Below are 13,193 nucleotides of genomic sequence, written 5' to 3'. Positions count from 1 at the left end.
ACCCAGAACAAACTGCATGATTCAATATTTACCTTGACTGTCTTATAACAAATATGAGGTAAGATGGGTGGAGGGGAGCAAATCTACTGTGGATGCTGTTCTCACCCTGGGATGTGAGCTGGGCATCTGCTTCTCAGTCACGGGATAACATCTTTTAGGAGTGTCACTTTTACTTTACTTCTTTTTGGATATAAACCTTTAAACAATTAAAACCATGGATCTAATGTAGAGTAGATTTGCACAAATTTTTAAGATAAAGGATGAGTCTTCAAAGAAATACATGTTTACGGCAGACTGTTTTGGGCCATTGAGTCCCTTATACAAATTCCCTATTCTCTGATAAGGGATCATTTTTTAATTTTTCTGCCAGTGAATGGTGATTTAGAGAACACCACAAAATAAGGAATTCCTTATGTGGATATGTATGAATTTCTCTTTAATCCTGTTTAAAAGGCAACATCTTGGCCGTTTTCTAATAACCCCAACAGCGTGTTTGCAAGGGTCACTGAAAAGCAAAGCCTGCTCGCATAAATTAATCCTCACTTTAATAAAGGAGATACGATCTTTAATCATAGGGATTTTTATTTTTAATTTCATAATTAAGCCTTGCTTATGACTGTCTTAAAACTTGGCCTTTGATAGGTTTGCAATTAATTTTTATATGTATGTATCTTGAGGGAAACTATATTTAAACTAGAACTTTGCATTTTCAAGTTATGATACCAAAATTTCTGAACCATTTTAAAACTGTATTTAATTTTTATTTCTTCAAAATTCAAAGACTCTTCTTCGTAACAGACACTTTCTTAGCTTAGTCTTTGCTTCCAGTAGAAGCACCAGGGGACCATCCATTAAGGGCTCTTACAATTTGTGGGTTTATCCCGTCAAAGCTCTTTCCTCTGTAGTTAGTTTATTTTGTTATCTTTTCCTTATCTATCCTGGAGAGCAGAGACTGTTCCATTTACTGACTAATTCATCTGTTCTGTCCTGGCATGTAAGAAGAATTGAAAGAACCCAACTACTAAGCCTTTATTGAGCATCTAATCTATTGAGAGTTATCTTGGGGATCAAATATACAGGAACAATTTGAGAACAATGACAACAAAGTTGTAACCACCATGTGATAAATTCTGTAAAGACAGATTTTGTAGAATAAAAAATAGGTACCAAAACAAAGTAGGTACCCAAATGTATAAAATAGGTACCAAAACCAAAATCTGTGAAGACAGATTAGATTAAGTCGGGAGTACGGGGTAGTCAGGTAAAGGCAGAATAGGCAAGTGAAAGGGAGAGAAGGACCTAGAACGGTGGCCTGAGGTCACACTTGAACTCCCGATGACCTCATGGGCCCAGTGAATCCCCTTGCTTCAGTCCCTTACGTGTATTGCAGCAATAGACACCTGTACCGTGCACCGGTGCTGCTAGACCAGGGCATACAAATCAGCAGGTAATGGTGTCAAAATGCACTCTGGTTCTGTAGGTTTGGGCTGGGTCCTGAGATGGAGCTCACTTTGGGGCAAAGGCTCTCATTTCCTTCCTTGATTTGCTTCTCAAGAGAACTAGACTCTTGTCCTTGTGACCGTCATCTGATTCCCATTCTCCCAGGGAACCACTTTCAGCCATGCTGGTGTACGCCTCTGGTCCTGTTTCTAAATACTGTTATTCTCTTGATCCATCCCTTTTAGAACCCTCTCTATTAACTTCCTGTTTCAGAAGATGAGGGTTTTAGTTCACACCCCTTCATTTTCTCCCTCCATCTTTTTAATAGTATTGTAGCTCAACTTTTTGTTAAATCCATACTAGGTGTCTGCGTTACTATGTCCATAAACAGGCTTTAAGTCAAATAATATTCTGTGATTACGTTTCTTATAGTACAACCCTTTTTTATTGGACCTAAAAAGTACCTTCCTTTTAAAATGTTTTCTTTGACTATCTGACTTGAATAGCTCTGTTGTATACATTTCATTACAGTTCTTCCAGAAGTCGAATCTTTTTTTCTAGCTTTATTGAGATATTGATCTAACACATAAATTTAAGGTATACAATGTGATGGTTTGATACACATAAATATTACAAAATGATTACCATAATAAAGTTAACACCTCCATCTCCTCATAATTATCATCCATAAGTCAAATCTGAAAGACGATTCTGTAGTTGCATTTGTCTTCTGAGACAAATCCCTTCTAGAATCTATCTCCTCCAATCTGGGCTCATGGCAACCATCACCGCAGTCAGCCTTAGCCTCTCTTCCATATTGGTCCCCTCCTGGGTGCCATACGTTACTTTTTCTTGATTCACTTTCACATTGGTGGACAGGATTTTCCAGTTGCTTTTCAAAGAAGGACACATGGGATGTATAGAGAATCCTTGGTTGAAAGTAAATTTTCTTTCTCAGATTTTGGAAGACATGGCTCCCATTTAATTCTGCCTTTTGGAATCCATTCATTCCTATTCTGAGTCCTTTGTATATCACGCATTATGCTTTCCTCTGAAAGGTTTAGATCTCTTTTCTTTAGCCTTGTTCTGAAATTTCACGATGAGCATGTAGATCTTTTGCCTTCCACTGTGGTGAGCAGTCTTTTCATGCTGGAGACTCATGTCCCTCAGTTCTGAGAAATGCTTTTTGTGTTGTCTTTGATGGTTCCCTCCCCTACCTTTGTTCCTAATGGGCCTTCTATTATTTAGGTGTTCAACATGAGGAGAGATTTCCTTAACTTTCTCTTCACAATCATTCTGCTCTCTGTGTGTGTGTGTGTGTGTGTGTGTGTGGTTTTTTTTTAAAATTATTATTTCAACAGTCATTTTTTTTTCTTTTTAGTTTTTAAGAGATCTTTCTTGTTCTTACATTATTCTCATCTTAATGATCCTTGTTCCTTGGATCCAATTTCTTTTATCTCAGGTATTCCTTTAAATTACATGGAAGTTAGGTTTAACACACTGCATGAGCTCTGTTTTCTTTGAGTTGACTTGTTTATGTTTTGGTTTCTGTGTCATATTGTAAGCATGCCTAACTGCCAGAGATCACTGTTTAGGAGTGAAGCACTAAAAAACAATTAGAAGTATGCGTGTGTGATATGTGCATGGTTATTGAGGACAGTGATACACCTGAGAACTTGACTGAATTAAGAACAGGTAGGGAAATGATTTTTTCCTTCTTTTCTTAGGGGAACTTCTATTATTTACATGTTCTACTTTCTAAGAGTTCACCTTAACTTTATCTTCCCATTTATTCTATTGTTTTCAAAAAAATTTCAACTCACATTTTTAGTTTCAAGGTTTCTTCCTTATTCTTGTCATAGGGTTACATCCTGTAGGGCTCATTGAGGTTCTTTAGAGAAGTTTCTTCCCATCTTCCTGTGAGGTAAGCCTGTGGCTTTTGGATTTTGCATTAGGAAAGGGCTTGGGAGGGGAGGTCTTATCATTCAGTTTGCAGACTTTCACTGACTCTTACTCTCCCTCTGTCCAGAACAGCACCTCATCTCATCCTCCCCTGACTCTGGGGTCCCAGAAGGTTGCAGGCTCTTTAAGGTCTCCAGAGAGTAAACCCAACAGTCTTCTGGGAGGGGCGGGGGGGGGGGGCAAGCAATCACTGACTGCACAGGGAAGGGATTCAGACAGCTGTTCTTTATGCAGACTTTCAAACAATGCCCTTACTATATGTAGTCCCCTTCCTTCCACTGTCCCGTTTAAGGCCATTCCACCAGAGCTCCTGGTCCCATGGCAGAGAGGGCGGTACGGAGACAAAGACATGAGCTTTGGAAGCAGATAGTTGGGTTAATACCCTACGTCTGTCACTTACCAGGTTAGGCAAATTTGTTTAATTTCTCTGAGCGTCTTTTCTTATCCATAAAATGTAGATAATGCCTCTTTTGTGGAATTGTTATGAGTTGAGGTTTGTATGTAGTGTAAGAAAGGTAGTATTATTCTCATCTGCTCCAGTACAGTACTTGCTCCCACAGTTATCCCCGCTATGTCATCAACTTCTCCCCTAATTGCCTTTTAGCTCTCAACCTGCAAACATCTTTTCTACCCCACTATATTCTGCGTTCTTGTGTATTCTGACGTCAGCTCCCTCCACACCACTGAAATACTTCTTCCCAAAGACCAGAGATCCTCTGAAGGAATTCATGTGTTCAGGAAAAAAAATCAAAACCAAAAATAACCCTTAGGATCCAGCTATGGAACTGGTGCAACATTAGGCAGTGTGAACGGTGGACAAGATCCGTGTCCTTACAGAGTTTACAGTCTAAGCAAGAGAGGAAGAAATCAGATACAGTGGTGATGCTTATCATGAAGGAGGAAGCATTGGGACCACGGCAGCACATACCATCTGTAGAGTCATGGAAGGCAGATCAAGAATAAAGGCCTGAATGAAATCAGGGACTGGAAAATGAGAGGAAGGAGCTGACAGAAGAAGTACCAAGAAAGAAGTGACAGGACTTAGGAAGGGGGTGGGTTGGGGGAAGTAGTGGGGGAATAGGAGGTGGGGCCTCTGGAATTGAGGGTGCAACGACTGAGGACGGTGCCATGCCTAGGAGGGATAGATAATTAGATCTAGATTCACAATGGCCTGTTTAAGTGACATTTATGTGTTCACTTTGAACATATTGTCATGTGCTTTCTGTAGGCTCTTAAAGAGATTCAACCTGGGAAAGACTTAGGTCAACCAGTTTCTTCAAGGTACGACTTCTTGGAGTTTTCAATATCTGAAAGTGCATCACGAATATCCAACGATGCCAGAACTCCTTTTATCAAATGGGACTCTGACCAGTGGTATAAGGCATTTATTTATTTACTCTGGGGAAGCCAGTTCTATGGATATGCAGTCATGAAAAATTAAAGGCTGTTTTAATTCCAGGCAGCAGAGGGCAAGCTTGCCTTTCTTATCCAGAGAGATGCATCTATCAGACAAGGTTGAGATAAAAACAATTATTATATAATAACTGTAGTGCTATCTTAAATTTCAAGGGAAGCTGTTTCTTCCATGGTTCCACCCCAAGTTTATCTCCATTATTCCAGAAAATTCACCTTTAAGATAGTTTGAATGAGGTGCCCATTGATGTCAAGATAAACTCACATGGAAACATCTTTCTGAGTGATCAACTCGCTGGGGAAAGGTAGTGGAATCAAGCAGCATTATTTGATAATGTTTACATCTTGAAACAGGACCTTGCACTGGTCATTCTCGGCTGCCCCTCATTATAACCAATAAGGGAAGGACATGATAAGAGCCTGGAAAGCTGCAATGGGGGTGCCTTTCCCAACTCCGTTATCGTGAGGAGGGGTAGTGAGAGGGGGATGAGGCATAGGCCTGGAGGAAGGGTGGCTAGACTTCTGGTTTTTAAGCAGGGAGGAGAAAACTCTCACGAAAAAGTCCAGTGCCTAGAGTGCTGCAATGAGCAAAGGTTTAACAATAGGATGCATCTGTTAATAGATAGACCTGTCAAAGAGAGAAAGGGTTCCCCAGAGAAACACATTTTTCTGTGGCGTTATTCCTTAAAGAGAATCAGTAAAGCCGTGTTGCCAAGAGATCTTTCGGGAACATTTTAGTTAAATGAAGGATGTCAGGGGATCAGTAGCTAGAGATTAAATAGATAGGGATAGAACTAGAGAAAGAGAGGTAAGAATGTTAAGGTTCTAAGGTTTGGTTGAAGTAATTCCCCTTTTCCCCCTCTCCTGGGTGTGGAACCAATTGAGAGAGAGGGAGAGGAACACAAGAGTCCAGCAGCTGGAAAGCCAAACTTGACTTTCCTCACTGATAAACCGCTCGCAGCACACAGCTCCATATCTGTGATGAAATGGGCGAGCTGCCCCTTGTCTAAAGAGGTAGAAGGAAATTCCTCCACCCAGTCCAGACAGTTGCAAAACCTCTCCTGATACGAATACCTGCTTCCTGGACTAGTTGGTTCACAGCAGGAAGAAGGGGACAGATAGGCACTTTCTCCTACTCTGTACCTTAGATAACATGCCCCACTTAGGCCAGGAGTGGGAGTAAAGAGAGGTGAAGAGAGGGACCAGGAGATTCAGTCTAGGTAGGAGTAGGGGATTAACATTCCATCCTCACAACTGTCATTTGGACCCTTACTTCTATTCAAAGTTACTCCTGCCAATGAGAATGTCCAGAGGTATTTTGGCTGCGCAGGTCAAAGCTTCAGCCTAGGTCATTTCTCTGAAATGCAAGTAAGACTGAACTTTTTCTGTAGCCACTATTTTCAAAAGCACCTACTGTTTGGGACCTCCAGTTTTCACAATTGATTGCACAAGCAGAGACCCCGGGTCTTTACGTAATCTGGAATAAATACGTCCAACACACCGACAAGTCTCAGCGCCTGCTCCTGTGCTAACAGAAGGAACAGCACTTACATGTGGTAAAATCTACACCCAGGGTCGCCCCTGGGTGATGTGCAAGCTGCATGTGGGCTGGTCCCTGAAATGGAAGGTGGGGCCTCTGGGTCCCCAAATACAGCTTAACATGGGTTTCCTTTTAGGTATACAAAGAGAATGTTTTTTTTAATAATGATATGCCTATATTAAAAAAAAATAAAAGCTCAACAAAGTGGTATGATGACATTTACGATAAAGAATACTGTGTTTCCCCAAAAATAAGACCTAGCCGGACAATCAGCTCTAATGCGTCTTTTGGAGCAAAAATTAATATACGATCCGGTCTTATTTTACTATAAGACCGGGTCTCATCTAACATAATATAAGATCGGGTCTTATGTTAATTTTTGCTCCAAATAATGCATTAGAGCTGATTGTCCAGCTAGGTCTGATTTTCGGGGAAACACCGTAGCTGTATGTAGACGGCAGGATAGACAACCACTGTTCTCTATCAGGACTTTTAGTAGAAAACCACAGAACCCACTCCAGCTAGTACAAGTGGAGAGGAGTTTATTGAAGGATACTAAGTAGTTCACAGAATCCCTGGGAGGGGCTTGGGGTCAGACAGGGAAGCTGTGCAAAAGGGAACAGCCCCAGAGGGCAGCACCAGACTTCCCGTTGGAATCTCTGCTGCAGCCTCCGGACGACATAGCATTCTGCCCTGAAATCTCCACCGAGGTCCTGGAAAGCTGGGCATCGCTCCCCCATGACCTACCTGCCTCTCTTTGTCTACTGTATTCTCATGATGCTTCTCCCCAGTGAAATTTTGCTCCTTTGGCTCTCCTAATCTCAAGGGAGGTTGGTGGAAGGTAATTGCCCAGAAATAGGAACAGAACTCAACATGCATTGGGTGGCCAAAAGCATGACAAATGTCCATGCCCACTGCTATTATATTGTCCCATAGACAGAAATCTGGGAACTGAAATTTAATGCATCACTTAATGCATTTGGTTTGCATAGGCGTGTTCATGCATCATGGAACCAGCCTATGTTAATTTGCTATCACAGTTCTTTTTGTAATAAATAGTTATTTTTTAAAAAATTCAATTGAGGGAATTGAAAATTGTTACAGTGTTCATGGCTCTGGAAAAGGATATGTTATGTTAAATTACTAATTGAGTATTAATTCAATGTGCAGCTTAATGGAAAGGTTGGTTGGATTAGCTGTCTTAAAGAGTTTTGGGGGGGGCAGGAGGGTGAGTGATTGGGCAGAGGGGTCAGTCAATTCTTAAGTGTTCATTTTTCAAAGGTTAGCCCTTCTAACACATTTCAAAATCACCAAACATTCTCGTTAAAATCCTGGGCTCATCCCTGACCTAACAAATCGATCTCTAGAGGAAAAGTCTGGAATATATATTTTAACAAGCTCTAAAGCTTGAGAACTGGGGCTTGTTCCCTTCCCACCTGGCTCTGGCTTCTAACTGGCACTTATTTTTTGAAAAGTAAAAGTCATCCTCCTTTCAGGAAAATATTCCACCGACCTTTCACACTAGCTAAGTTTTTGAAGCCAGTGTTTCTCAAACTTAATGTGCGTCAGAAAAATCTAGAGGGTTTGTGGAGTCTGCAAGGCCTCTGACACAGTCGACCTGGCATGTGAGTGGGGTCTGCACGCTGGGCAATCGCCCCAGTGGACGCTGGTGCAGGAACCACCCTTCGAACTGTGTGGATGGTCCCAGCTCTCCAAGTTGTGATTATCCTTCTGCCATAGTCCCCCACTGATGTAGAATTAGTGCATCGTAGGTAAAGGGATGGGCTTCTGCTAGGAAAAGCCTCATTAGTCCCAGGAATAAGCCCTACCCACCTGCCCATGTGTCCCGTGCTGTCACAGGCACCTTTCTCAAGGTGTCATGATCCCCACAGCTTTCAAACACACCTACATGCTCCTCTGTGGGCTGTGGCACTTAACTTCCCTTGTCCGCGCACTTGGCTAATGGGATGTGAAATTTGGTCTGCCTCTTGCTCAGAGGACAGCAGAGACCAGGTGCCATGTGCTGGGGCTCAGCTCCCACAGGGACTTGGAGGAAAGGAGTCAGAAACCAATAAATGAGCACGAGATTCATCGGTTCCTTAATTCATTCTCCAGCTTTCCCCTGATAGCCTTGTAACAAGACAGAAAAACTCAACATATGTCACAACTCAGAGGTGCAGTGAAAAGGAGATTATTTTCTCTGTAACTGGAACTTTCCCCTAAGCCCTCTCCCATGGAATACGAGGCAAAAATTAACTACATCTCAATCCAATCTTATTCCCTTTCAGTGGCATTCAGTTTCTGTTAGTTAAAAATGCTCAGTCCCTCAAATAGCTGCTCTTCCTTTGTCTCTCTCCCTGAGATTGTGTCTGATATGGAAGGATACGGCTGACTTGCCCTTGTGGCTTTGTGTGGAAGTTGGTCCCCAGGGAGTCCTAGAGACCGTGTGCTGCCCAATGGATCTCCTCCTTTCTGGGTGATGTTTCTTTTCCTCCAGGTTCCTAGGTGCCTTGCTGGGCCCCGGTACCAATGTCTGGCTGGCTATCCCTCAGAGTTGTTACTATTCCGTGGGCAATGAACACACGGGTGCTTTCTGGGCAATCGCATTTCATCTCAGGTCTTGCTGGCACCATGAACAACTTGAGGAGAGACTGAGACACCCATTTGTCTCCCCAAAAGCTGCTGCTTTTTGTCCTGCAGGATTTTCTGCAGGATCCCCTTGTCTCAACTGAGACAAGTCCTCCGGGCCATTTCCCCTAGACAGACTGGCAGGTACATCCAGGACCTACGCAGCGTATCTCAAGTGGACTGGGGCCATGTACCTGGGACACTGGGTAATTTGCCGAAACTCTCTCGACCTAAGATTCTTCTTCTACAAAACGAAAGTAATGGTAACTGCTTCTAACTGAACACTTACTATGTGCTGGGCACTTTTTAATGTGCTTTACATTACAATGTGCTGGGTAGTTTCTAAGTCTACACTTCTTAAATTCTCTGTGAAACATGACTAGCTTTTTCTCTTAATTTCCAATTTGTCAAAATCAATGCTTTTTTTTTCTTTTGCAAAATGCAGTGAAAATGAATGAATAGGTAAAAGAAAAAACTACACTTGTACATAGTGTCCATTGAAAGTGTATATATAAGTCATGAATATAATCGTTATTATACGAATAACTTGTTATTTTTCAATTGTAACTTCACAACAAGTTGTGAGGGAAAGAGCGACTCCCCATGTTAAGGGCCTTTATGCACACTGTGAATAAATGCCATGCATTTTCAACACTTAAAGTGTGTAATGAGCTTTCTTCTCGCTTTGGAAACTCATCAATCCAATGAGATTTGATTGACAAGTTTCTAAACATTCTCTGAACTATCTTTCATACTTACCTAGTTGCAGACTGGGAGCAGGCAATTTGTGCACTTACATTGGTCCATAAGATACACTTTGAATAGCACTCTTCTACCCGTTTTTATGTGAATTAACTAACTTCATCCTCACGAAAACTTTATGAGGGCACTATTATTATACAACTAGTGAAGGTAACTAGTAAGAGTCAGAGTTTTGGGGAGCCAAGTTTTGAGGCCCCAAGGCCCCTATTCATACCACGTTGTGGAGGGAAGGAGGGATATGCCAGGTAGACTTCTGTCCTCATCTTGGAGATCCAGGGTAGAGGGAGCTAATGAGCGGTGGAAACGAGCAAACGAGATGAGGTAGACAGGGCACGGGATGGAATTAGGGTGGGCCAGGGTGGTCTGTCATCCAGGATGAATGACAGGTATGGGGAGACTCCAACAACCCCCACCTGGTGGGATCCCAGCCCTTAGCCCTGAGGGTGAGGGGAGGCCAGAGACGGGAGAGGGCTCTGTGGCTCAGTGTTGATTATAATCTTCAGCCAGAAGAGAAAGAGTAAAGCATGCAAAAGATTGCCATCTGTTCTGTAAAGACACTCCAACCAAATGGCTGGTATGGATGGTTGGTTGTCGGCCAGCAGAACAATGGTACTAATTAACTAAACGCAGTTGAAAGAGATGCTGGACCCAGGTCTCCATCCTAGTGCATAGTTATGTCATTTAGAAGGGAGGCTTGGCTCCTAATAAGTCTTCATATCTAGAAAGTTCCCCTTTGAAAGGGAAGTGTATTGATGGAAAGAGAATAAAATGTTTCCGACACTTTATCTTCTTGCGAAGACATTAAGGATTTGGGAAACATTTTCTCCATGACACAGCAGAGTTCAGTAAAGAGGTTAGAGGATATATTTCCTGAATTGTCTTATTGAAAGGGGTAGGGGATAGAAGCAGGAGATGCTGTTCCTGGCAAATGCAGGGAGATGGAAAGAAACCAAGAAACCAAGATGAAGGTAAGGGTGTGTGTGTGTGTGTGTGTGTGTGTGTGTGTGTGTGTGTGTTTCCCCACTCTGGGTGGCAGCTCTCTGGCTTTCTCACAAACTCTCTAATCCAGCCTGACTCCATAGGGAAATAGAGGTGACTGCAGGTTAACCTCATTTTATTGGGCCTTGTTTTGTTGCACTTCATAGATGATGCGTTGTTTTTTTTACAAATTGAAGGCAAGACCTTCCACTAGAGAAAAGATTACAACTCACTTTACTGACATACTTGCTTCATTGTGGTGGTCTGGAACCGAACCTGCAATATCTCCGAAGTGTGCCTGTACTTCGTTTACAATAGACTCTCAACTTACTGGGTGTGGATTTAGATGAGAAGGAGGTTTGAGAACTGGGCTACCGGTGTCCATCTGAAGTACTTCACCTACAGTGTCTCCTCTGTTCCCTGGAAAAGCCTTTCTCCTGGACCTAAGATCAGGCATAGGCCTGGGAGTGCGATTCCAAAGCACCTAGTCCCATTCCAAACTTCAGAGAAAAAGAATATAACAGAAAACACAATATGATCATGCTATTCATTTGCTAAGACCCCCAACTATCCTTAGGCTAAAGTAAAAACTCTTTTAAAAGTGAGCAAGGCCCTTTGTAACCTTACCCTTTAAGGTGGGCAGAATAATGGCTCTCCAAAAGATGTCCGTGCCCTATTCCCCAGAACAACCTGTGACTGTTAGGTTACAAGGCAAGGGGGGATTAAGGTTGCAGATGGAATTAAAGTTACTGATCAGCTGACACTAAGGGAGATCAACCTGGATTATCCAGGTGGGTCCAATGACGCAAAGCTTATTACAAGTCGACGATGGAGGCAAGAGAAGAGAGTCGGAGGAATGTGAGGAGGAGGTGATCAGCTACTGCTGGCTGTGAAGATGGGAAAGGAAACCATGAGCCAAGAATGAAGGTCACCTCTGGAAGATGGAGAAGGCAAGGAAATAGATTCTCAGCTGGAGCCTCCAGAAGCAACACAGCTCTGCCAACATCTTGATTTTAACCCAGTGAGATCTGCATTGGACGTCTGACCTGCAGAACTGTAAGATAGTAAGTTTGTGTTGTCTTAAGCCACCAAATTTGTGGTAGGTTTAAGCTCAGCTTCCAATCAGGAAAGCCAGCAGCAACTTTCTCTTTTTTTTTGTTTCTCTCCTTTTGTAGCTCCATCATCAGTTTCAGCTCTCCCAATGCACGGCTAGATGAGAAACATCCTATAGCTTTCTTTGTAGTACTAGGTGGGAGAGTTGTCACGAAAATTACTCGAGACTGGATGTAAAATGATTCATTCCAGAATGGCTCTGTTATACCAGCAGACCCTGTATGCGAAGACTACCGGTAGTTCTATCCACTTAGACTTGCACCAGTTCCTCAAATAACATTGTTTTGTACAACGTCATTTTGTTATAACATTGACGAGATGCTGTAGGAGTTTAACTCTTGTTTATGTCAATTAGCCACTTTGATATACCTACTCCCAGTAACCTGAAAATTTAGTTTAAAAATAACCATCTTGCTCCCAGAGTTGTATCTCTCTAAGTAAGAAGGACAGAAGAAACATTTGTCAGCGTGTTGCTTCCTTCTTTTACCTTCTGAGGTTCAGATGCCCATTCAGCTGAGCTAGTTCCCAGCCACCAGGCAAATGGAGAGTTTTCTTAGCGTTCTGCTCTTTAGTGGATCGAAAAGGCAATAGAGGGCAATGGTTCCTCAGCAACACATAACAAATCCGTTTCGAAATCCACAGGGGTCATGGAGGGCTAATTTAATCGCATGCTTCATTAGCTCATCTGTTGTCTAAAATCAAGAACAGATGCAAGCCAATCAGCTGAAAACAATGATCGTTTTGTGCAGCCGTGGATTTAAGTTGGTCCCCTGCAGCTCTATCCACTGGACTTCTTTTGCAATCATTTCCACCACGTTGGAGAAACGTGCTGCCCCGTATTAGTTTATCAGCACCCATTGTCTACCACGCTAATTTCTCTGCACAAGGGGATTCTTTCCTGGTGAGCTTGGTGTTGATTTTTAAACTAAATTTACTGGGGTAGAAAAGATAACAATTTTCAGGCGTGTATGATTATAATTCGACATCTGTGTTGGATTTTAAATGGGAAATGCCAGCTCTGTGTGTTGGTAACTCAGCTTTTCTCTTCCTGAAGACAGCCACCAGGGGGCAGCCCACACATGATTACGCCGGGGTTTGCGACCAAGGCCGTTAACACATGGAGGCAAAATCCGAGAGGTTTGGGAAAGGGAGGCAATTAGGAGACCAGAACTACCTTTGTCCTTGGAAGATCCTTAGAGTCAGTCTCCAGAGATGTATCTTGAAGAGGCTGCAGGGGGAGTGAAGATGTGAGCTTGTTAGGCTGGCGCCTGGGGGGTGGCTGGGCTGGCTGTCCCCAAATTCCTCCTCACTCTGGGTTAATACTTCATTCCATGGATTCCAGAGAGTTGTGGTTTTT

Source organism: Rhinolophus sinicus, linkage group LG03 (genome assembly GCF_036562045.2).
Source record: "Rhinolophus sinicus isolate RSC01 linkage group LG03, ASM3656204v1, whole genome shotgun sequence".
Taxonomy (NCBI): Eukaryota; Metazoa; Chordata; class Mammalia; order Chiroptera; family Rhinolophidae; genus Rhinolophus; species Rhinolophus sinicus.
Note: the sequence above shows the minus strand (reverse complement) of the source record.